The sequence below is a fragment of the Stegostoma tigrinum genome, chromosome 15 (genome assembly GCF_030684315.1).
Source record: "Stegostoma tigrinum isolate sSteTig4 chromosome 15, sSteTig4.hap1, whole genome shotgun sequence".
In the NCBI taxonomy this organism is placed as follows: Eukaryota; Metazoa; Chordata; class Chondrichthyes; order Orectolobiformes; family Stegostomatidae; genus Stegostoma; species Stegostoma tigrinum.
The window spans coordinates 68060137-68083451 of record NC_081368.1 but is presented as its reverse complement, the minus strand read 5'-3'; the positions used below and the strand labels follow the sequence as shown (position 1 = coordinate 68083451).

The 23315-nt window shown below is 40.6% G+C and overlaps 1 pseudogene; it reads left to right on the top strand.

The window, feature by feature from the left end:
- The window catches only part of LOC125459000 (sodium- and chloride-dependent neutral and basic amino acid transporter B(0+)-like), a 66953-nt pseudogene extending 45749 nt beyond the window's left edge, over positions 1–21204 (top strand).
- Positions 21205–23315: the final 2111 nt, after the last annotated feature.

Below are 23315 nucleotides of genomic sequence, written 5' to 3'. Positions count from 1 at the left end.
GTGTAGGCTGTGATGGAAAAGAGGATGGAAATTGATGAGGAAATGTCACATGGAATGGGATGCAATACAATTTCTCATCCATGTCTCCTCCTTTCTGAAACCATGGAATTGTTTCAGGTCTAAGAGTTCCGGATGAAATGCCTTTTCAACGTATGAAGCAAATATTGACCCATATTTTGCTGTATCAGGGCAAAGAAAGGGTCCACTCTTGATGACACTTGTCCGTGTCAATGATATTTCATACATCAAATATCTGAAGTGGGAGAGGGAAATGAGACACATTGTCTACATCTGAAATTTAGAATTTACGTCTGAAATGAGCATTGGAAAGCCACTGATTATATCCTTAACCAGTCTGAGTGTAGTATTTTGAAATTAACAATGCAAGGACTGAGGCAGAGAAGGAAAGTGTAAGTTTGAGTGATTCCACTCTTCCAATTGTTAGTTTAAGTCCCAGAGATTGTGGCAGGTAGTGAATCAACACTTGGCATATCATTATCCTTGAAACAGATTTCTGAGGTGATTCAGTTCACAGTGTGAGGACAGGAACTTCACTGCACCCAGTGAATACAAATGGGAAGCCTAGGAGATACTGTTTTGGGAAGCAGACAGTGGATTAATGTCTGCTGGATAACAATGGTTGGATAATTGTATTCAGTCCTCAAATACTGCAGAGTTTGCAAATCGAAAATAGTGAACATTATTAGTTTCTCAAATTTTCAGACAGCAATCAGATTAGATTTCCATTCTTTTATTTATCCACTTTTTAACTTGTGTCTGCAGATTATAATGTAGTTTTATAATGGGTAATAACAACAATTTCATGATGCCTATAGATGTTAAATTTTTTTGGTTGCTGTGATATTGTTACAATTTTAAAAATGAATCATTATTTGTGCTGAAAGATGCTCTATGTTGTTGCTGTACATAAAAGAATGTAGTTAACTGGGGCCAGTGTGAATGCTGCCAGTAATGAACTAAGAACATAAGAAATAGGAGCAGGAGTAGGCCATCCAGCATGTTGATCATGGCTGATATTTTCATGGACTTATCTGCACTTACTCACCATCTCACTCTAAACCTTATTTCCTTTACTGTTCAAAAATCTATTGATCTTTGCCTGAAATACATTCAACGAGATAACCTCAAGTTCTTGACTGAGCAGGGAATTCCACAGATTCACAGCCATTTGGGAGAATTTGGTCCTCCTCAACTCAGTCCTAAATCTGTTCCCATTTACTTTGAGGCTATGCCTCTTAGTTCTAGTTTCACCCACCAGTTGAAACAACTTCCCTACTTCTATCCTATCTATTCCCTTTATAATTTTACGTTTCAAGAAGATCCCCCTCATTCTTCTAAATTCCAACGAGTATAATCCTAGTCTACTCCATCTGTCCTCAGAAGCTAACCCTCTCAAGTCCAGAATCAACCCAGCCAACCTTCTCTGCACCCTCTCCAGTACCAGTGCATCCTTTCTCCAGTAAGGAGACTAAAAATGTACACAGTACTACAGGTGTAGCCTCCAGCACCCTATACAACTGCAGCATAACCTCTCCACCTCTCTCTAGCAATGAAAGAACATTTTCCGTTTGCCTTCCAAATTACCTGCTGCACCTGCATACCAACTTTTAGTGATTTTTTTACATGGGCACCCCAAGTCCCTCTGTACAGCAGCATGCTGCAATTTTTAACTATTTAAATAGTCATTCATTTTGTTGTCATTTCTTACCAAAATGGATGATCTCACACTAATTAACATTGTACTCCATTTGCCATAACCTTGCCACTCATTGAACCTATCTATATCCTTCTGCAGACTTTCAGTGTCCTCTGCACAGATTGCTATATAGCTGATTTTAATGTTATTTGAGAAATTGGCCAGACTACACTTAGTCCCCAAATCCAAATTATGTTTTCAGTTGTAAACAATTGCCATCCCGACACTGGTCCTTGAGGCATACCTCTAGTCACTGACTGCCAATCAGAAAAACATTGATTTATCCCTACTCTACTTTCTGTTAGTTTACTAATCTTCTATCCACACTAATACATTGTCCATCACACCATGCACCCTTATTTTAGGAAGCAGGCTTTTGATGGCACTATCTTGAATGCCTTCTGGAAACTGAGTCAGTCACTGAAAGCCAAGACTGGTGGAAGAATGTATCAGGCATCACAGCTACTTACACCCACAGTTCACCATGGACTAAGCATCTGAATCCTCATTGTTTTCAAGGTTAATATTATTAACCTATTGAATTAGTTTGTGTTTAATTTCTCTCCAGACAATAACTCTATTTTCTAATTACCAGGTCTGGAAAGATGCTGCAACACAAATTTTCTTTTCTATCTCAGTGGGTTGTGGCAGCTTAGTCGCATTGCCATCCTACAACAAGTTCCACAACAACTGCTACAGAGACACCATCGTCGTCTGTGTTGTTAATTGTGCTACGAGTGTGTTCGCTAGGTTTGTCATCTTCTCCATCCTCGGGCACATGGCTCATGTACGAGACAAGCCTGTTTCAGAAGTTGCACTTTCAGGTAAACTAGAACTGTTAAAAGTATCAAGGGTCAGACAGCTTTCATCTGCTCTCTGTAGTGAATCAACCTGACACTCAAAGTCCAGACACAATAATCAATCCTCAGATCCAAATTGATAACCAGGCTCTGAAATGCAATACACTGCCATGATATTTAGATTATACTGGACAGGGATCGGAGCTGAATAATGCAATGGAGTGCCTGCGGCTTGAACCTTAGCTCCTAAAAGTGAGCTTTTGAAATAACCACAGAATAGGAAATGCCAAAGCAATCAATTAACGTGATGGTCCAAAGTAAGATCTGTTATTTAACTTAGAATTACATTATATATGAGCCATGCATCATGCTTTATGAAGAAAATTTTGAATGAATTCCATAATGGTAGCTCGTATTTATAATCTGAACCACATTTTTAGTTGTTTATTTATGACATTTATGGTGTGTGAACTGTGTTTTATTAGACCTTTACCCAGAATCATAGATTCCCTACAGCACAGAAAAATAACATTTGTCCTATTGCTGTTCCAACCCACTGAAGAGTATCCCACCCAGACCCAGCCTCCACGCTATCCCTGTCCTGCATAACCCTGGGCATTATAAGACAATGTAGCATGGCCAATCCACCTGTCCTGCAATTCTTTGGACTGTGGGAATAATTCAGAGCCCCCAAAGGAAACTCAAACAGACTTGGCAAGAAGATGCAAACTCTACACAGACAGTCCGTCACCTAAGGCTGGATTCAAAAAAAGGACCCTGGCACTGAGAGGCGGCAGTGCTAATCACTGTGCCACCATGTAGCCCTGGTCATTATTAATTACTTATTACAGCATTATCAATAGATATAACTAGTAGTATATGGTGTACTCAAATTATAAGTTGCTGATAACACATTTTCCATAAAGTTTTTCATGTGAAAAACAAGTTTCATATAAACATTCTGTGCAATGCCAGTTATATCTGTAAATGAATTTCTCCTCATCTTGGCCCTAACTGACACCCCTTTTTGTTTTTAAATCATGCCCCCACCCTCCCCGCGGTTTTAGATTCTGCAGGCAGAGGAAACACCTCATTTGCAGCTACCATGTTGTTTACTGTAACTATTTTGCAAGTTTCAAAGAGATCATCTCTTATTCTTCAAAACTCCAGAGAATGCAGGTCCAGTTTTCCCAATCTTTCTTCACGGAACAGTTGTGCCATCCCGGGAACAAGTCTGGTGAACTTTTATTGCATTCCTTCTAAAGCAAAGATATCTTTCCCAAGAAAAGTAGAACAAACTGTACACAGTATTCCAGGTGTGGTCTTACTAAGCTCATAAACAATTATGCCACTCGAAGGTTGCAGGAACAACAACTCATATTGCGCTTGGGAACCCTGCAGCCCAATGGTATCAATGTGGACTTCACAAGCTTCAAAATCTCCCCCTCCCCCCACTGCATCACAAAACCAGCCCAGCTCATCCCCACCTCCCTAACCTGTTCTTCCTCTCACCTATCCCCTCCTCCCACCTCAAGCCACACCTCCATTTCCCAACTACCAACCTCATCCCACCTCCTTGACCTGTCAGTCCTCCCCAGACTGACCTATCCCCTCCCCACCTCCCCACCTATACTCTCCTCTCCACCTAACTTCTCCTCTATCCATCTTCGGTCTGCGTCCTCCTCTCCCCCTATTTATTTCAGAACCCTGTCCCCATCCCCCTCTCTGATGAAGGGTCTAGGCCCGAAACGTCAGCTTTTGTGCTCCTGAGATGTTGCTTGGCCTGCTGTGTTCATCCAGCTTCACACTTTGTTATCATAGACAATTGAAGCAAGATTTCACTATTCCTGTACTTAAATCCTTTTGTTTCCACGGCTGATATTCCATGTCCTAATAACTTGCTGTCCAAACATGTTAATTCTCAGCAACAAGAATACTGAGGTCCTTTTCTACATGTACACTTTGCAACCCTTAAAAACTTAAAAGAAATATACTGCACTAAGTTATCTGTTTAATTGTTTCTCTCCCATTCTCTATTGTCCAACATTATCCCTTGCTTAAAAACGCCAGTTTCAACATCATATTAGAGAGATTTCTTTTTGCCTTGATTACAATTGTCACTCTGAACTCAGTGTTCACTGCCTCCAAGTATTATAAATTCTTAACTGAGATTGATTATTAATTTATTATATACATTTACAAATACATTATTGGCTATATCAGCACATCATTGAACTTTGATGACATGCACAACTTTGCAAATATTAACAAATTAAGAAATAATAAATTATGTGGATTTTAAGTCAATGAACAACATTAGTTGTATCATTTCAATTCTATTCACTGTCTGGGTTTTGGCTTGGTCTTCATTGCATACCCAGAGGCTCTTGCACAGTTGCCATGGGTACCATTATGGCCTTTTTTTCATGCTGTTCACACTGGGAGTTGACACACAGTTGGGAGGTTTAGGTATTGTATCATCTAAATAATAGATTGTATTGAAGGAATAATGACAGTATTGGGCAAAAATGTGCTGTCGGTGATGTTAGTGGACAAATGCATAACATTTCTTTGTAGCAATTGTTTCTTCGTTGTCTGAAAGAAGAATCAATCTCTGATTTGTTTGATTAGCAACTGCTTGGAAGTAAAATGTGGGGGGAAATGATGCCTGTAGATCATGGTGATGCAGTTTTCCTCTGAGTCAGTGTAACGGGAACACGACTAGGAAAAAAATGCATGTTTCGGGGCTAGAAAAACAATGCAAACACCTGTTTGTCTGGACTCTGAGGCTTTGGTTTCTGCAATGGTGTGTTTCCTTTTCATTATGCAAGTTATTAATTAATGATTTCATTTGACATTTTCTCTCTTCCATCAGAAACAATTATAACAGCCCTACTGGACCAGTTCCCTACATTTCTCCGATCAAAGCGCCTTCTTCTGACTGTTGGTGTTCGTTGTTTATCTCCTTGGCCTTCTATTTGTGACAGGGGTAGGTTGTTTCTCAGTAATTTAAGGTGCTTTCACACATACTCGGTAACTCTTAAGAGGTGATCACATTCACGAAATGAAATGCTACAGAAGGAGCTTGTACTTTGGTCATTTTGTTTTTGCAGTTGTTTGATGTTGTGCAATGATCATATCATACTGATATGTTGCTGCAATTCTGAGTTCATTCTCACAGACATATCTAGCTCACATTGAATGGGAAACTGGACCTTGGTTCTGTTTATTTGAAGCTGTGTTATAAGATTGCTCAGCAGATTCATTTATTATAGTAGTTAAGTTGTAACAGGAAAGCACAACTGATCTCCCTTCACAATATGTGCTGTACACTGAATGGGTCTACGCTTTGAGTGACATGTGTATTTGCACATCAACATGCTCCTCGTAAAGTGATATTATAATATCCTATTTTCTCCCAAGGTAATTACATACATTAACAAAAGTAAATGTGCCTCAGGCTGGCTGTGCAAACAATCCTTCACTCCAAAAGTAGATCACAGTGTTTAAGAGTTTAAGAATTAGACAAGTTAATATTTTAAGAGGCTGTATAACGCCACAATGATTTAACAATCCTCCCAGGTCTCATGATTGTGTAACCTTTCTGAGATCTAGATTTATCAACCAGCTGTTCTTGACCCACTGGAATTTTGGTGTCTTCGGTATTGCTGAAGGGTATACTATTTTTCTGGTAGGGTTCCACAATTACATTCCCTGAGTTTATCTCTGGTGGTGTTCTGTGCACAATTGGAATGCTCGGTGTTATAATGTTGTACAATTCTCTGAATTACCTTCTATTCCTCTTTCTCATTGTTCCACAATACGGGTAATGTGACCTCTTGAGTTCAAGGCTCACTGTACACCCTGAATACTTCTGTGGGTGACCATGTTTCCTGGATGGGAGGCATGACTCAAACTTTTTACCATTCACACAAACTAGACAATTCCACACGTGGATGTCGATTGTGTGCTGTTTTTATTCTCCCTGGACATTCAAGAAGTTTATCCTGTATTTCTGAGATCCTGGACACCTGATGACATGGGAAAAGATGACCTGACCTGCTTCTGAGCATGATTGTTGTGGAATTGGAAAGCCCATATCTAGAGGCATTGTTTTTAAGTGTGGCGTGGCAATATGAAGATTATGTCATTTGCCTGGCATTTCATAACCGATGGTGTGAACCATTTCATTCAGCAAGACTATTGGGTCTGGGATAACATAGTGAGGCTGTCACGAGATTCATGTCCCATTTAGTACACATGCAAGGACATGTCCCATATCCATTAAAGATCAACTAGTGCATTGTGGTCCAACTTCAGATATTTTGTCCAGATACATGAATAGAAGATACTTTGCACTCGTGGTAACTTAAGCGTACAATGGAAATTTGTGTGGCTGGAGAGGTTCTTTCTGTTGATTGTGGTGGGTGACTTTGACATGCGTAACACGTTCTCAATGCCTTCTCAATTTTCCTGTTGATTCTTGACCAATTCAGAGTGAGCTGTAGCGGTACCTTTTTTTCACTATATGCCACAAACCCTGGGTATAATTTGGAATATAGCTCAGAAAAGAACTTCAGCTACAAGCATCTGTGAATGTTTGAAAGTCATGTCTCTTGAGAGACTTGTCATCTCTGTATCATCAAAGTCCTTTCAGCGTATCTGGTACATCTTGTATCACATCAGATCAGACTTCAATAAAGTTTTCCAAAATGCCTTCAACCGTGGATCACTTGTTGTATATTTTTATTCATGTGATTGCATTTCTGTTGACCAATGCTCATCATATTAATATTGACTATATTTTCTAATGTAGTGTTTTGTCAGTTTTGCAAAACAACCACAGTCTCATTTGGCTTTGGCACACTTCTCATTGTGTCTGAAGCAACTATTTTGCTGCCTAGTTTGTATTACATGTCAAAGTTATCTTGCTGAATTCTGAGATACTGAGAGATATCATTGTATTAATGGGATTTGTGAAAAACCCAATGATCCCAGGCAGTTAAATCTGGAGATAGAGGGTTAAGATGGACAGGAATGGTCGTCATGTCTAAATTTAGGCATGTAAGATCACATTTAGAATACTGCAGGTAAATTTTGAAAATCACATTCAGTTATCAATGTAGAAGAGAGAACAGCAATGTAATTGATGCCCAAACATAAATGATTGACCAAATATTGAACACCAAGTAAGAATTGTGTTGGAACAATTCTGAAGATGAGTCATACCAGGTTGGGAATGGTAACTCAGTTTCTCACTCCACAGATGCAGCTAGATCTGGTAAATTTCTCCAGCATCTTCTGTGGTTGTTTCAGATTTTCATCATTTACCGCATTTTGCTTTAATTACCATTTTGTGCTTTTTTTTAATAAATACTCACAGGTCTTCATAATTCAAATCTCTTTAAAGTCTGAATTTGAAAGTAAGAGTACTTAATTTTCCTATGCAACATTTTTAAATTTTCCACGTAATTTTAGGTTGGGATTTACTGGTTAAATTTTGTGGATCATTACACTACGAACTGGATTCTGTTTTTAACAGCTCTCCTGCAACTCATCGGTTTCAGCTGGATCTATGGTCAGTGAGTCTTGAAGAATACTAGAACAAAATCAGGAGTATCAGGAATAAAAGTGATGAACTTAGAGCATGGATCAGTACCTGGTGCTATGATGTTGTGGCCTTAACAGAGACATGGGTTTCACATGGGCAGGAATGGTTGCTGGATCTTCCAGGGTTTAGAACATTTAAAAAGAATAGGGAGGGGGGAAAAAGAGGAGGGGGTGTAGCACTACTAATCAGAGAGGGTATCACAGCTACAGAAGCTTCCTTTGTCGAGGAAGATCTGCCTACTGAGTCAGTATGGGTGGAAATTAGGAACAGCAAGGGAGTAGTCACCTCGTTAGGGGTTTACTACAGGCCCCCCAATAGCAGCAGGGAGATTGAAGAAAGCATAGGTCGACAGATTTTGGAAAAGTGTGCACGCAGTAGGGTTGTTGTAATGGGTGACTTTAACTTTCCTAATATTGATTGGAACCTCCTTCGAGCAGAAGATTTGAATGGAGCTGTTTTTGTAAGGTGTGTTCAGGAGGGTTTCCTAATGCAGTACGTTGACAGGCCGACGAGGGGAGAGGCCATTCTAGACTTGGTGCTCGGAAACGAGCCGGGGCAGGTATCAGATCTTGTGGTGGGAGAGCATTTTGGTGATAGTGACCATAACTGCCTCACATTCTACATAGCTATGGAGTAGGAGAGGATTAGGCAAAATGGGAGGATATTTAATTGGGGAAGAGGAAACTATGATGCGATTAGACATGAGTTAGGAAGCATGGACTGGGAGCAGTTGTTCCATGGTAAGGGAACTATAGACATGTGGAGACTGTTTAAGGAACAGTTGTTGGGAGTGATGAGTAAATATGTCCCTCTGAGACAGGCAAGAAGGGGTAAGATTAAGGAACCTTGGATGACGAGAGCGGTGGAGCTTCTAGTGAAAAGAAAGAAGGTAGCTTACATAAGGTGGAGGAAGCTAGGGTCAAGTTCAGCTAGAGAGGATTACATGCAGGCAAGGAAGGAGCTCAAAAATGGTCTGAGGAGAGCCAGGAGGGGGCACGAGAAAGGCTTGGCAGAAGGAATCCGGGAAAACACAAAGGCATTTTACACTTACGTGAGGAATAAGAGAATGATCAAAGAAAGAGTAGGGCCGATCAGGGATAGCATAGGGAACTTGTGTGTGGAGCCTGAGGAGGTAGGGGAAGCCCTAAATGAGTTTTTTGCTTCTGTCTTTACGAAAGAAACGAAGTTTGTAGTGAATGAAACCTTTGAAGAGCAGGTGTGCATGCTGGAATGGATAGAGATAGAGGAAGCTGATGTGCTGAAAATTTTGTCAAACATTAAGATTGACAAGTCGCCAGGCCCGGACCAGATTTGTCCTCGGCTGCTTTGGGAAGCGAGAAATGCAATTGCTTCGCCACTTGCGAAGATCTTTGCATCCTCGCTCTCCACTGGAGTCGTACCTGAGGACTGGAGAGAGGCAAATGTAATTCCTCTCTTCAAGAAAGGAAATAGGGAAATCCCCGGCAATTATAGACCGGTAAGTCTCACGTCTGTCGTCTGCAAGGTGTTAGAAAGGATTCTGAGGGATAAGATTTATGACCATCTGGAAGAGCATGGCTTGATCAAATACAGTCAACACGGCTTTGTGAGGGGTAGGTCATGCCTTACAAACCTTATCGAGTTTTTTGAGGATGTGACTAGAAAAGTTGATGAGGGTCGAGCTGTGGATGTGGTGTATATGGACTTCAGTAAGGCATTTGATAAGGTTCCCCATGGTAGGCTCATTCAGAAGGTCAGGAGGAATGGGATACAGGGGAACTTAGCTGCCTGGATACAGAATTGGCTGGCCAACAGAAGACAGCGAGTGGTAGTAGAAGGAAAATATTCTGCCTGGAAGTCAGTGGTGAGTGGAGTTCCACAGGGCTCTGTCCTTGGGCCTCTACTGTTTGTAATTTTTATTAATGACTTGGACGAGGGGATTGAAGGATGGGTCAGCAAGTTTGCAGAAGACACAATGGTCGGAGGTGTCGTTGACAGTGTAGAGGGCTGTTGTAGGCTGCAGCCGGACATTGACAGGATGCAGAGATGGGCTGAGAGGTGGCAGATGGAGTTCAACCTGGATAAATGCGAGGTGATGCATTTTGGAAGGTCGAATTTGAAAGCTGAATACAGGATTAACGATAGGATTCTTGGCAGCGTGGAGGAACAGAGGGATCTTGGTGTGCAGATACATAGATCCCTTAAAATGGCCACCCAAGTGGACAGGGTTGTTAAGAAAGCATATGGTGTTTTGGCTTTCATTAACAGGGGGATTGAGTTTAAGAGTCGTGAGATCTTGTTGCAGCTCTATAAAACTTTGGTTAGACCGCACTTGGAATACTGCGTCCAGTTCTGGGCGCCCTATTATAGGAAAGATGTGGATGCTTTGGAGAGGGTTCAGAGGAGGTTTACCAGGATGCTGCCTGGACTGGAGGGCTTATCTTATGAAGAGAGGTTGACTGAGCTCGGTCTCTTTTCATTGGAGAAAAGGAGGAGGAGAGGGAACCTAATTGAGGTATACAAGATAATGAGAGGCATAGATAGAGTTGATAGCCAGAGACTATTTCCCAGGGCAGAAATGGCTAGCACGAGGGGTCATAGTTTTAAGCTGGTTGGTGGAAAGTATAGAGGGGATGTCAGAGGCAGGTTCTTTACGCAGAGAGTTGTGAGAGCATGGAATGCATTGCCAGCAGCAGTTATGGAAGCAAGGTCATTGGGGTCATTTAAGAGACTGCTGGACATGCATATGGTCACAGAAATTTGAGGGTGTATACATGAGGATCAATGGTCGGCACACCATTGTGGGCTGAAGGGCCTGTTTTGTGCTGTACTGTTCTATGTTCTATGCTCTATGTTCTAAAATAAATTAAATCATGCCACTTTGTGGACCTTAAAGTTTCTTTAATAAAAATTAAACCAGATGAATCAGCACATGGTGTAGTTATATCAGAAGGTGATGGGAATTCAAGAGCTCTTCTTTGAATGTTTAAATGTGGTTGTACAGGGCATTGGTTAAGCTACATTTGGAATACTGTATTCAGTTCTGGTCTCACTGCTATAGGAAGGATGTTGTGAAACTTGAAATGTTTCAGAAAATATTTACAAGGATGTTGCCAGGGTTGGATCGTTTGAGATGTAGGGAGATGCTGAATAGGCTGGGACTATTTTCCCTGTAGTGCCGGAGGCTGAGGGGTGACCTAATAGAAGTTTATAAAATCATGAGGGTCATTGGATAGGGTAGCCAAGGTCTTTTTCCTCAGGTAGCAGAGTCCAAAACTACAGGCCATAAGTTTAAGGTGAGGGGGGGAAAACATTCAAAAGTGGCTGAAGGGCCAACATTTTCACACAGATGGTGATGCTTGTACGGAATGAGCTGCTGCAGGAGGCTGGTACAATTACAACATTTAAAAGGCATCTGGATAGGTATATGAATAGGAGGTGTTTCGAGGGATATGGAACAAATGCTGGTAAATGGGGCCAAATTAATTTCGGATATATGGTCAGCATGGATGAGTTGGACCAAAGGGTCTGTTTCCATGCTGTATAGCTCTGTGACTATGTCTCTATCTTTCCCTAATTGGTGGCAAAAACCAACATGAAACACACAGGGTTCATTTTTGCACCCTTCACTCATGATTGACTTGAATTTTCCGGATTTCAGCTTGGCCGCAATTTTACTGCAATCATTGTCTTGTTAATTGCTGATACTTGTATCATTCCGTAGATCCCAGGCCAGACAGGCAGATTATCTTTGTTCTGTCAGATGGCTTCAGAAACATATGATGTGCAAAGGTTCCTGATGCACCTTCAGTATCTGTAATAATATCAGCAGCCAACTTGCAATTACTGTATGTTTGCTTTATGTAGGTGTGCAGCACAGAGCCCAGACTGTGTAAGCATGAATTTTTACAGCTATGCAAGGATTTAAGACAATAAAACCATAAATGGAGGAGCTGAAGTAGGCCATTCAGCCCATTGAGTCTGTTCCATCATTCATTTAACCATCCTTACCTGCTTTTCCCCCACAACCTTTGATTGCCTTGTTGATTTACAATCCATCTGTCTTGAATAGACTTTTAAACCCAGCCTTGACAGCCCTGTGTGGTAAATAAATATACAGATTCACTCTCCTTTAAGATCAGTGAGAATAGCCTCTCATTTCTGTAAATTGCAAAGTGTTCAAGGCCAAACCACCTGACCATTCTTCATCAGAAAATCTCTCGATATTCAAGATCAATCTATCGAACATTCTTTGGACTGGCTTTGGAGACAATATATTTGCCTTAGACAGGAGAACAAAAAACGTTCACAGTATTCCAGCTATGGTCTCACTTATGCCTTGAATAGTTTTTGCAAGGCTTGTCTATTTTTATATTCTATTTCCTTTGAAAATAAAGGCCAATTGTCCATTTCCTATTATCATCGAATTTGAAGACCAGCTTTTTCAGATTTATACACAAGGAACCCTCAATCCTTCTGTTTTGCAACTTTCTGCAGTCTTTCCAAATTAATACTATTCATCTCTTCTATTCCTCCTGTCAAAGTTCACTACCTCACATTTTCCCATATTATATTCTGCCTGCCAAATTTTTACTCTCTCACTTAACCTGTCTATAGCCCTCTGAACAATCTTTGTTTAATTCTCACCACTTGCCCTCTCATCTATATTTGTGCAATCTGGAAATTTGGTGATTGTATATTCACTTTCCTCATCCAAGTCCTTACTATAAATTGTCAATAATTGTGACCAAAGCACTAATCCTGTGGCTATTTCACTAGGTACAGCTTGCCACCCTGAAAACGCCACCTTCTCCCAACTCTCTAACTTGAATTACATTTTTGTACTTTGCTTGGTCCGAGTTTCATCGTGTTTTTGAATGGTTTTCTCCCACAAGGCCTAATGGCCTTTCTTGCCATCTCTCACCACATTTATCTCATGAACAACCCAACCTGCCTCTTCAGTGTCCACCACGTCCATTTATAGCCCCTGGAAATTAATGTTTTCAGTCCATCTCTTATCTCTGCTATTAGTCTGTCTTGCAGGACCTTATCAGAAGCCTTATTGAAGTCTAAGTAGATGACATCAAAAGCATTGCCCTGATCTATGCACCTGGTCACCTCTTCCAAAAACCAGTCAGAAATCACATGACACCAGGCAATAGTCCAACAGGTTTATTTGAAAACACAAGCTTTCGGAGCCTCAGTCTTCCTTCAGGCATTACTGAGAGACATAGTGTCAGACACCAAATTTATAAGTAAAAGATCTAAGGCTCATTCCATTGGTGATGTACTAAATAAACCTATCATCAATGGTTTGAAACTTTGATCTTTTACTTATAAATTCTGTGTATGATCCTATTTCCCTCACTGACACCTGTTGAAGGACTGAAGACCTGAAAGTTTGTGTTTTCAAATAAACCTGTTGGGCTATAACCTGGTGTTGTGCGATTTCTGACCTTGTCCATCCCATTTCAATGCCGACACCTCCACATCATAAAAATCAGTCAAGTTGGCCAGACATGGCTTCCCTTAACAAAACCACGTTGACTGTTCCTGATTAATCCCTGCCTCTCCAAATACAGATAATTTCTGTTCCTCAGAATAGTTCCCCCTCTGCAGAGGTTAGACTAACCTGCCTGTAGTTTACTGGTTTATCCTTTACTCTCCTCTTGAAAAATATTACCATATTGGTTGTCCTCTGGCATCTCTCTAGTAAGCAGAGAGGAATTTAAAAAGTTTCGCAAGCAATCCTACTATTTCCTTCATTGTGTCTCTCAACAACCCAGGATACATTTCACCTGGCCCTGGAGGCTTATCTACTTGAATATCCTCCAAGAATCCCCTCTATCTGTCTAATTTCTTTAATTGTATCATATCTTCTCCTTGATTTTCATTTCAATTAAGCAGGTTCCATGATCTGTGATATCACAAGCATGTGGGATTGTACCTTAACTTGATTTCTGAAGACAATGATTTAATGCAGATACTTTTCATTAGACTCTGAGAAATATTTACCTACTACTTAGATTCTATTCTCCAAGCTTTCAATAAGTTGATAATAAGAGGATAACCAAAGAGCAATGAGATCTCCTTCTTGTAGCTTTGGCAGTCACAATCCTTCTAATAGGAACACTGTATGAAACACAAACTTTAGGTTCTCTTTCTGCTTTTGTCCTTTCCAAAATGTTCTTGGTTAGACTGCTTAGAACACGTCTTCTAGTATTTTGTCCTATTAACATTCAAGCATCTCTTTGAGTGTAATGTTTCTCTGAAACTGAAACATCTAAAGCACTGTTTGAACAAGAATCAACCTGCAATTAACTTTCAAGGCTGGCGTCATAATTAAATACCTCTTTGTTTGTTCTCTGTTTTTTAAGCATACTGCTGACAACCACAGCTCATTTCTTTCCTTTGTGTCTGCACTAAATGGCAAGGCAAGATATAAGTGATATCCCTGGCCCAGGAAGCAAAACACACAAAGGCAGAGATGTTGTGAGTGCCCAGGTCAGCTCAGAATGAGTGTGCACTGTGATATCAAGTGGGTAGCCTGGAGATGCAGCCTGAGTGATTGGGAGTATGCATGCATGAGTGATGGACAGAAAGAAATGTTTATTTATCACATCAACAGGCAATCAGTAAAGATTAAAGCAGAGGCTAGTGTTTAGCGCAATATTGCAGCATAAGCATAGGAGAAGTGGTCCTGGAACAGCTGCCGAAGCGGGTAAGGCAGTACTGGAGCAGAGGCTGGCACAAGGACCGTGTCCCGAGTAGACGCTGGCACAAGGGAAGCACTCATGGAACTTGTTTTGGAGCAGGCTAGAGCTTGTATGGAGCACACTAGAGGGAACTTGGAGTGCAGGTTCATAGTTTCTTGAAAGCACAGTCACAGATAGGCAGGATGGTGAAGAAGGCATTTGGTATGCTTGCCTTTATTGGCCAGTGCATTGAGTATAGGAGTTGAAAGGTCATGTTGCGGCTGTACAGCACATTAGTCAGGCCAATTTTGAAATATTGCGTTCAATATTGGTCTCCCTGCTGTAGCAAGGATGTTTTTAAACTTGAAAGGATACAGAAAAGATTCACAAGGATGTTAGCCAAGATTGGAGGGTTTAAGTTGAAGGGAAAGGCTGAATTGCCTGGGGCTATTTTCCCTGGAGAGTTGGAGGCTGAAGGATGACCTGATAGAAGTTTATAAAATCATGAAGGTCATGGACAGGGTGGCAGAGCCCAAAACTAAAGAGCATAGGTTTAAGGTGAGAGGGGAAAGATTTAAAAGGGGCCTAAGGGGCAACATTTTCATGTAGAGGGTGGTGTGCGTATGGAGTGAGCTACCAGAGGGAGTGGTGGAGTCTGGTATAATTATAACATTTTAAAAGGCATCTGGATGGGTATATGAATAGGAAGAGTTTAGAGGGATAAGGATCAAGTACTGGAAAATAGAATAGATTAATTTAGGCTATCTAGTCGGCATGGACGAGATGGGCCGTAGGGCCTATTCCCATGCTGTAGAGCTCCGTGACCCTCTATTCACGTCCCACATCCCACCACGCTACATTTTAGTACTTTGTTAATTTTTTTTTAATCTTTGGGACATTATTAATCAAACACCACTGCCATTTCTTGTTTCTCTTAGCATTTCCTTAGTTTCATTCTCTGAGGCGCCTATTTATTTTTGGATCTCTCATCCTTTTTATACATTTTAAGAAACTCTCTCATTGTAGGCATTTTTATGTTACTTCCAGTTTTTCTCATTATTAACTTTCGCACTGATTATTTTTCTGATTGTGTTTTGTTCCTAAAACTCAGCTCCTTCCCTGCTCTTATCAGACTTTTGAGTGGTAATTCTCAAAGGGTAATTCTGACCTTTCTCTCTGCACCTTCTCTGTGACTGTAACACTGTATTTGCCACTCTGTTCTACTACTCTGATCCACTTTGTATGATATGATCTGCCGGTATAGCACACAAAACAACTCCTTTCACTGTGTCTTGGTACATATGACAATAAGAAATCAATAAATCCATCTCTCAATCCTTTGGTTTGCTATTGCTCTTGCCATCCTGTATTTTTTTTTCTTTCAGTATGAAATCATCCAAACTAACTTACTTTCTTAACCGTAGTTGGTCTATCCCATTCCTAGAAAACTTCTTCCTCAATGGAATTTTTCCTTGCTTCAGGCCAGTAATTATTTTCTTAAAGATCAGCCATTGTTTCTCAATTGCCTGTTCTTCTAAACTCCCTTTCCAGTCCACACCTGCCATTTCCGCACTCATCCATATATAATTTTCCTTGTTAAAGTTTAGCTCAACTAATTCTGACCCAATTTACAAATTCTCAAACTAAATGCGAAATTCTGCCATATTATGGTCACTGTTCTCCAGACATCGTCAGTATGAAAATAGCATTCTTAGACAGTCTTGTCCCTTTCTATCCCACTCTGAATATTATTATTTAAGGGGTTGCCTTGTAATGCCATGTAATTATTTTGCTTTGTCAGCCTAATTTTCTCTCTTCTGGACCCTCACTAACTCCACTTAGGTTACAGCCCCAAAGACACCTACAGAGTCCTTGTTGCTCAACTTGCCGGGACACTGATTCAAATATGGTTCAAATGAGGCCTGTCCATCCAACTGGAACAGTTACTTTCTATACCAGTACTGCTCTCTTGCATTAAACCTTATAACTCACAAACCAATCAGAGCCACACATTTAACTCCACGACTTTATATAATTTGTGCCAGTTTTCCAGTGATACAAGCAGTAGTCATGGGGTTATTCATAATTTTTCTCCCAACTTTGACACTTTAAACAGCTTCCTCCATCATTGTGTCATGACACATCTACTTCTTTAAGGACTTGTAAAATATGAAATTCAAAAGTTTGTAACAAGCACTAATCAGCAGAAATAAACCATTTGGCCCCTCAAGCCTCCTCCACCATCAATAAGATCATGACTGCTCAGTTTGTATTTCAAATTCCACATTCCCTTCTTAGCCCATGAAGAATTCACTCCAGGAAAAGCTCATGTTTCTGATTTGTGCTGGGTTGGACAGACTATTGTTCCTAAAATAGGAGAAGATGATTGATCAGTTGGTGGCAGGGATGGATTTCCTCATCCTGTTTGAAATCTGGGGTGATCCCTTCTCCGCTTTAACCTGTTCATTAGTGCCACTCAGTGCAGAATGAACTTTGTCAGTGTAAAAGCTGCCCTGAAGACAGGACAGAGTGAGTGATGGTGTTTCTCTGCTTCTTTGTTCGCAGGGATAAACAGGTTTATCAAAGACATTGAGATGATGATTGGGGAAAGGACTTGGCTTTTCTGGTTGTGGTGGCGAATGTATTGGATTCTGATCTCTCCATGTTTGCTGGTGGTAAGGAGATTTTACACATTTTAATGATTTATACTGAGAACAATCAAGCTGGCAGACAATCTCTCATTCTGTTTCTGATCTAGTTTTGCATCTTTTCGTTCAGGCAGTCTTAATCTGGTCCTTAGCAACATTCTCCCCTCCAACATATGGTCCTGTTGAATAACCCTGTCTGGTCAATAGCACTGGGCTGGCGTGTGATCATCTCCTGTATTATATGGATCCCCCTTGTGGCCGTGGTGAGAGTTGTCCAAGCTGAGGGCTCCACCTTGTGGCAGGTGAGGAACATCTTTGAAATATTTTAAAGTCAAAAGCAACATAGAACACACAATTAGGCCCTAGAGTTCCAATAGATTCAACACAAAAAGTATCATTTCAAAGTCAAAATGCCCTTTAGTTCTGCTTCCACTCATGCTCAGTTTAGTTCACTGTGAATGCAATCTTGGTTAGGGCTTTAAAGGCGAAGTGTTGTGTGTGCACTGGAAGTAGTGTATGTGAAGACTTCACTGAGGTGTGATTCACCATGTTAACGAGAAACGACTTGCTGTTGGACCTGGATTATGCCATAGGTAAGGATAAATCCAGAGTGTGATAGTAAGGGACAGAATGTATAAACGTAAGAATGCACAGTAATTAAGGTCCAAGTGAGGAAAAAGAGTAAAATTACAAAGTTAAAGGCTCTTTACCTGAGGGCATCATGAGTTCATAACAAAACAGATGAATAGTGTTGATTATACAAATAAAACAAGGCAGGCTGGTTAGTTCAGTTGGTTCGATGGTTAGTTTGCACTGCTGCATGATACCAACAGCATGGATTCATTTCCTGTACCAGCTGAGGTTACCGTGAGGAACTCTTCTCCTGGAGCTCTCCCTTTTTTGGGGCAGCAGGGTGGCTCAGTGGTTAGCACTGCAGCCGCACAGTGCCAGGGACCTGGGTTCGATTCCAGTCTCAGGCAACTGTCTGTGTGGAGTTTGCACATTCTCCCCGTGTCTGCTTGGGTTTCCTCCGGGTGCTCCGGTTTCCTCCCACAGTCCAAAGATGTCCAGGCTAGGAGGATCGGCCATGCTTAATTGCCTGCAGTGCTCAGGGGTGTGTGGGCTATAGGGGGATGGGTCTGGGTGGAATGCTCCAACGGGCGATGTGGACTTGTTGGGCCAAAGGGACTGTTTCCACACTGTAGGGGAATCTAAAATAAAAATTTACCTGAGACACCGTGACTCTCAGGTTAAACCATCATCAGTCATCTCTCTCTCTCTATCTCTCTCTAAAGAGAGATCTGACTTATGGTCTGATAAGAGTATGGTGACTTTAACATTACAAAAAATAATAAATTATAATACATACACAATTAAAACAAAAGTTTTAAAATAATTGCACAAATATGAACTCATCAGTATGCCAATAATTTCAAAACCATGCAAAATGCAGATCTTCTTAATTTAGCAAATATACAATGAGGGGTCCGCTCTGCTCTAAATTTTGTGTCACAGCTCATGGATCATAGGTTGTCAAGTTGAATGCATCAAAATCTCAAGCAATTCACGTATTAGTTATGCATCTTACAAAGTTGGAGTTTGGATTGTCTCATAATCATTCTCTCAGTTTCAGAATGATGTCTTCTGTGTTGCAGAGTTTTACTTCTCTCCAGTTGTGACAAGAGGTAGCGTTAATAGGAGGTGGGATTCATTAGTTTTCCTGTAACATCTCGGAGGCTTCTAAGGTGACATGAAAATGTAGGGACAGGGTGAGCCAAGGCCGTGGATGATTTGAAAACAAGCAGGAGAATTTTAAAATTGGCTCCTGCTTAAGCAATAACTCAAAGTGAATGGGAAAAAGGAATGATAGCTAATCAGGATTTGTTGTAAATAAGAACACGGTTTGGAATTACCAAGTTCACAAAGGGCAGAATTTGGCAGGTTACCTGAGTTAATTGAGTCATCAAGTTCTGATGACACAACTGCTTGGAAGAGGATTTCTGCAACAGATGAACTGAGGAGGACTCTGACCATATTATGCAGGTAGAAAAACGAACATGTATACAGAAGCCCATTTCAACTTTGAATAAAACCAAGGTTACAATTCATCTGTTTCAGTTTCACAAAGTTCACAGAAGGTTGCTGTGCAGAAAGAGCTCGTTTAGCCCACTGCGTCTGTACTAGCCTGCTGAATGTGCAGACTTGGTGTTGTTCTGCCAACCTTTCCCCATAATCCTGAACATTATTCCCATTTCAATGATTATCCAATGCCGTCTCTAATACCCCGACTGATTCTTTTTCCACCAGACTTCCAGGATACGTTACAAACTGTACAACAGTGTTATTTTCACATCATATTTGCTACTTTTGCAAACCATTTCTGAAATATCAAGGACTAAAAAGCACCGTTTTAATTAGTGGGAGCTAATTGTTCTGGCTTGCTCTGTCCAGACCTCTCATGATTTTGAAAACACCAAGCAAATCTCCTCTCTATGGAGAAAAGTCCCAAATCCTCTATTCAAAGCCTGATAGATAACTGTCAATCAGTACTGCTGGGAGCATTCTCCACATCATCACCTTTGCCCATCAGAGTTCAATTTAGCAACCATTCATGTAGTATAAATTTTGTTTCTCACCTTGAATTAGTTTTTATTCTTGCAAAATATTCTGATGAATGCAAGACAAAAAGTTTTGACAACATGTGCCTTTTCTCTGCAACACACTGGTTCTGTCCTTCCAAATGACTATTTGATAAACTATTGTGATCACTACCACTAATTCTAGTCAGTGCACTCCATATGCTTCTCTACAAGTGTTTCTAATGTAAACAAGGTTAGATTTTGGGGCTCTGCCTAATTCACCAAGAGTTTCTGTCCTTCATTTCTGAACTCAGCTCACACTGTGGTTTCTCTTCTCAATGAAGGGCAGCTCTGTGATATCATTACAAGTTGGTTCCACAGTACTAAATGCCTAATGCAATAGTTAAGAGATTGTCTTTGAGGTTGTTGCAAACAATAGCTTCTTACGGACCAGCACTGGCAGATTTGCAGGCAGGAAGGCCTGTGACATCTCCTCAATTGCCTTCTTAATGTTCTCCCACCTGCTCATGTCCAGTCTACTACATAAAGTGTGGGCAAAGCCTAGAGCACCAGTTATCCTCCCTCCCAGTTGTGGGTTTTCATGTTAGGGGGAGGGCAGGGAGGGTGTGATAAGGTGAGGGCTTCTTTTATCACTCCTTTATTGGTGGCTGTTCATTTAGCAGACTTGATCATAAATGTTGGAATTTCATCTCTAAACTACTTTATCTCACACTCACTTACCTTTAACATTTAATGAATTGCAATAATTTCATTTCACCAGGGATAATTTCAATGCAATGCCCAATTTCCTTCAGTGTGTCTAAATGCAAGTGTATAACAGTGTCAATTAGAGTGTCTGGATGAAAGTATAACATATGTCATAACCATGTATGCTATATATTATTTGGTATGATATGAATCAACAGGTGTCAGGACAAACTGCAGAACAATTTGATTAGGAACCGGATTTCAATTCTAGTTAACAGTGGGTAAAAATCCAGCAGAAATGATGAAACATTTCACTTTTCCATTCACAGAAAATATTTGCTGCTTGCAAATCAGCTCCTGATTGGGGTCTGTACTTGGAAAAACACAGAAGGGGAAGATACAGGGCGAGGCCTGACTCTACAGAACTCCTGAACTGTGTGCAACATCTGGCCTCTCCTGAGAAATGAAAATTTAAAGGAAAATTCCTGTTCATTTAGTAAACAATGGTCCAAAAATTCCACCACTGTTCTGATATAAAATCAATGTAACTTCATTGGGTATTCCCTTGATCAGTCAGCACCTTGGCCAAGATCAAGGCATAAGGTTGGTTGAGGTTTCCTGTGCCCATTGTGAACATGGGCATCAATTTTGGAGCAGGGTGAGGCTGGCAAGAATTACTGACCATTTGAGTTCCTGCATCATGGGCGTTCAGTTGTGCTCCTCCCTGAATCCTGGTGATAATATACAAGATTCCTGTGTCTGTACTTTGTATACAGAAACTCCTACTATCACAACAATGCCCACTTACAGTCTGCAGTGGCTGGATTCCCTGTTATTAACCATAGAGTTATGGCAGAGGGATCTGATCCAAACTGATATTTGTCATCGAAGGTGCAGAAAGTGTTAATGCTGAGATGTGTGTTGAGAGCTGCTATATTAATGATGTCAACCTGTTTTGAGTGGAAGAATAGGATCATGATTAATAAAAGGTATCATTGAAGTCCCTTTTACAGTCTCTGTAGCAATATCTACCATTATTTGTAGAATGTGTACCTAGTCGCTAACACATAATAAACGACACCTTGTTTTGGACAAGGGCCCCTCCTTGTTGGATGACCAAGTGGTTTCCCTCAACCACACTCGACAAAGTGAGCCCCACAAATCCCTGCCAGGAAGAATGTGGTAAAATGTGACCTATTGATGGCCTGCCTTGATATTCTGATAGTATGGGCCAATCTGCGCCATGGTGAACAGTGGGGCAGGTTTTGATGATCTTTGAAGATACCTACAGAGACAAGTTTAAGAAGAATAAATCATGGTAATATTTAGCAAGGCGGAATCAACAGATTGAGATTCAGCTGGTAGAGTACATTAAAATGAACGGGATTGTCTTTAAATCCACACACAGCAGGTAAAGACATTGAAGAGAATAGGAAGTGTTTATCATGTCACAAAGAAGTGGAACTCATTCATTGTATTTGCAAGTAAGGTGGGAATAATCTATTTTGACCATGTAAACTTATACAGCAATGTTCAGTAACTGCATTGTTATGCTGCAACATAGAAATCCTTTAAGGTCAGGAGAATAAAGCAACATTGAGATACTACATAATTAAAGGAAGGAAGATAAATGGTCACATAAGGCAACAGTAATGATATTTCCAGTAGGATATAATTTTAGAAATGGGCAAATAATACACAAAAATGGGCACCTTGGAGAATTAAGATACAGAATTGACTGTAAACTGGACTCTGAAATGGAGGCTGAATGAGCAAATACACGTTTGTATTCAATAATCCAGCTTGCTAAGTCATAAATGTTGCACCATAAAAACTTAAAGTTCTGTAAGTATTTCACAATAACAGGGGAGGTGATGGTCAAATGGTATTATCTCTGGACTGTTAATCCAGAGACCCAGGCAATGTTCTAGGATCCCAGGTTTGAATCCTGCCATGGTAGATGTTGGAACTTGAGTTCAATAAAGATCTGGAATTAAGATCTGACCATGAAACCATTGCTGATTGCCAGAAAAGCCGATCTGGTCATTAATGTTCTTTAGAGAAGGAAACTGCCATCCTTACCTGGTCTGGCCTACATGTGACTCCAGACCCACAGAAAAGTGGTTGACACTTAACTGACTTAGGGATACTGGCCTGGCCAGTGATACACACATTGTGTGAATGAATAAGTTTAAAACAAAAATTCATGAATTTAAGTTTTAAAATGTGCGTTATTAATCAAAAGTGTTCGGCATCCAGAGAAAACTATGGGGAATTTATTTCTCACTCTGTCCAGATTACTGGAAAAATGTGACTATGATGCCTTGAAATCAACCTTCATTAAACAAAGAATTGTTGTTGGAATTACTGATAAGACTTTGTCAGCCTTATTGTGGTCCAAAGAAAATTTTACTTCAGAGAAAGCCATTTAGATGGTGAGAGAAGCAAAAATCTGGAAGGAAAGCAGATCAACCAAAGTCAGGAAGGTCAACCTTACCACAAGAGGTCAGCAGATTCTCTTCAGTTCCTTTGTTAAAAATTAAAACAAAACAACAGCAGAGGAATCAGTGGAGAGAGT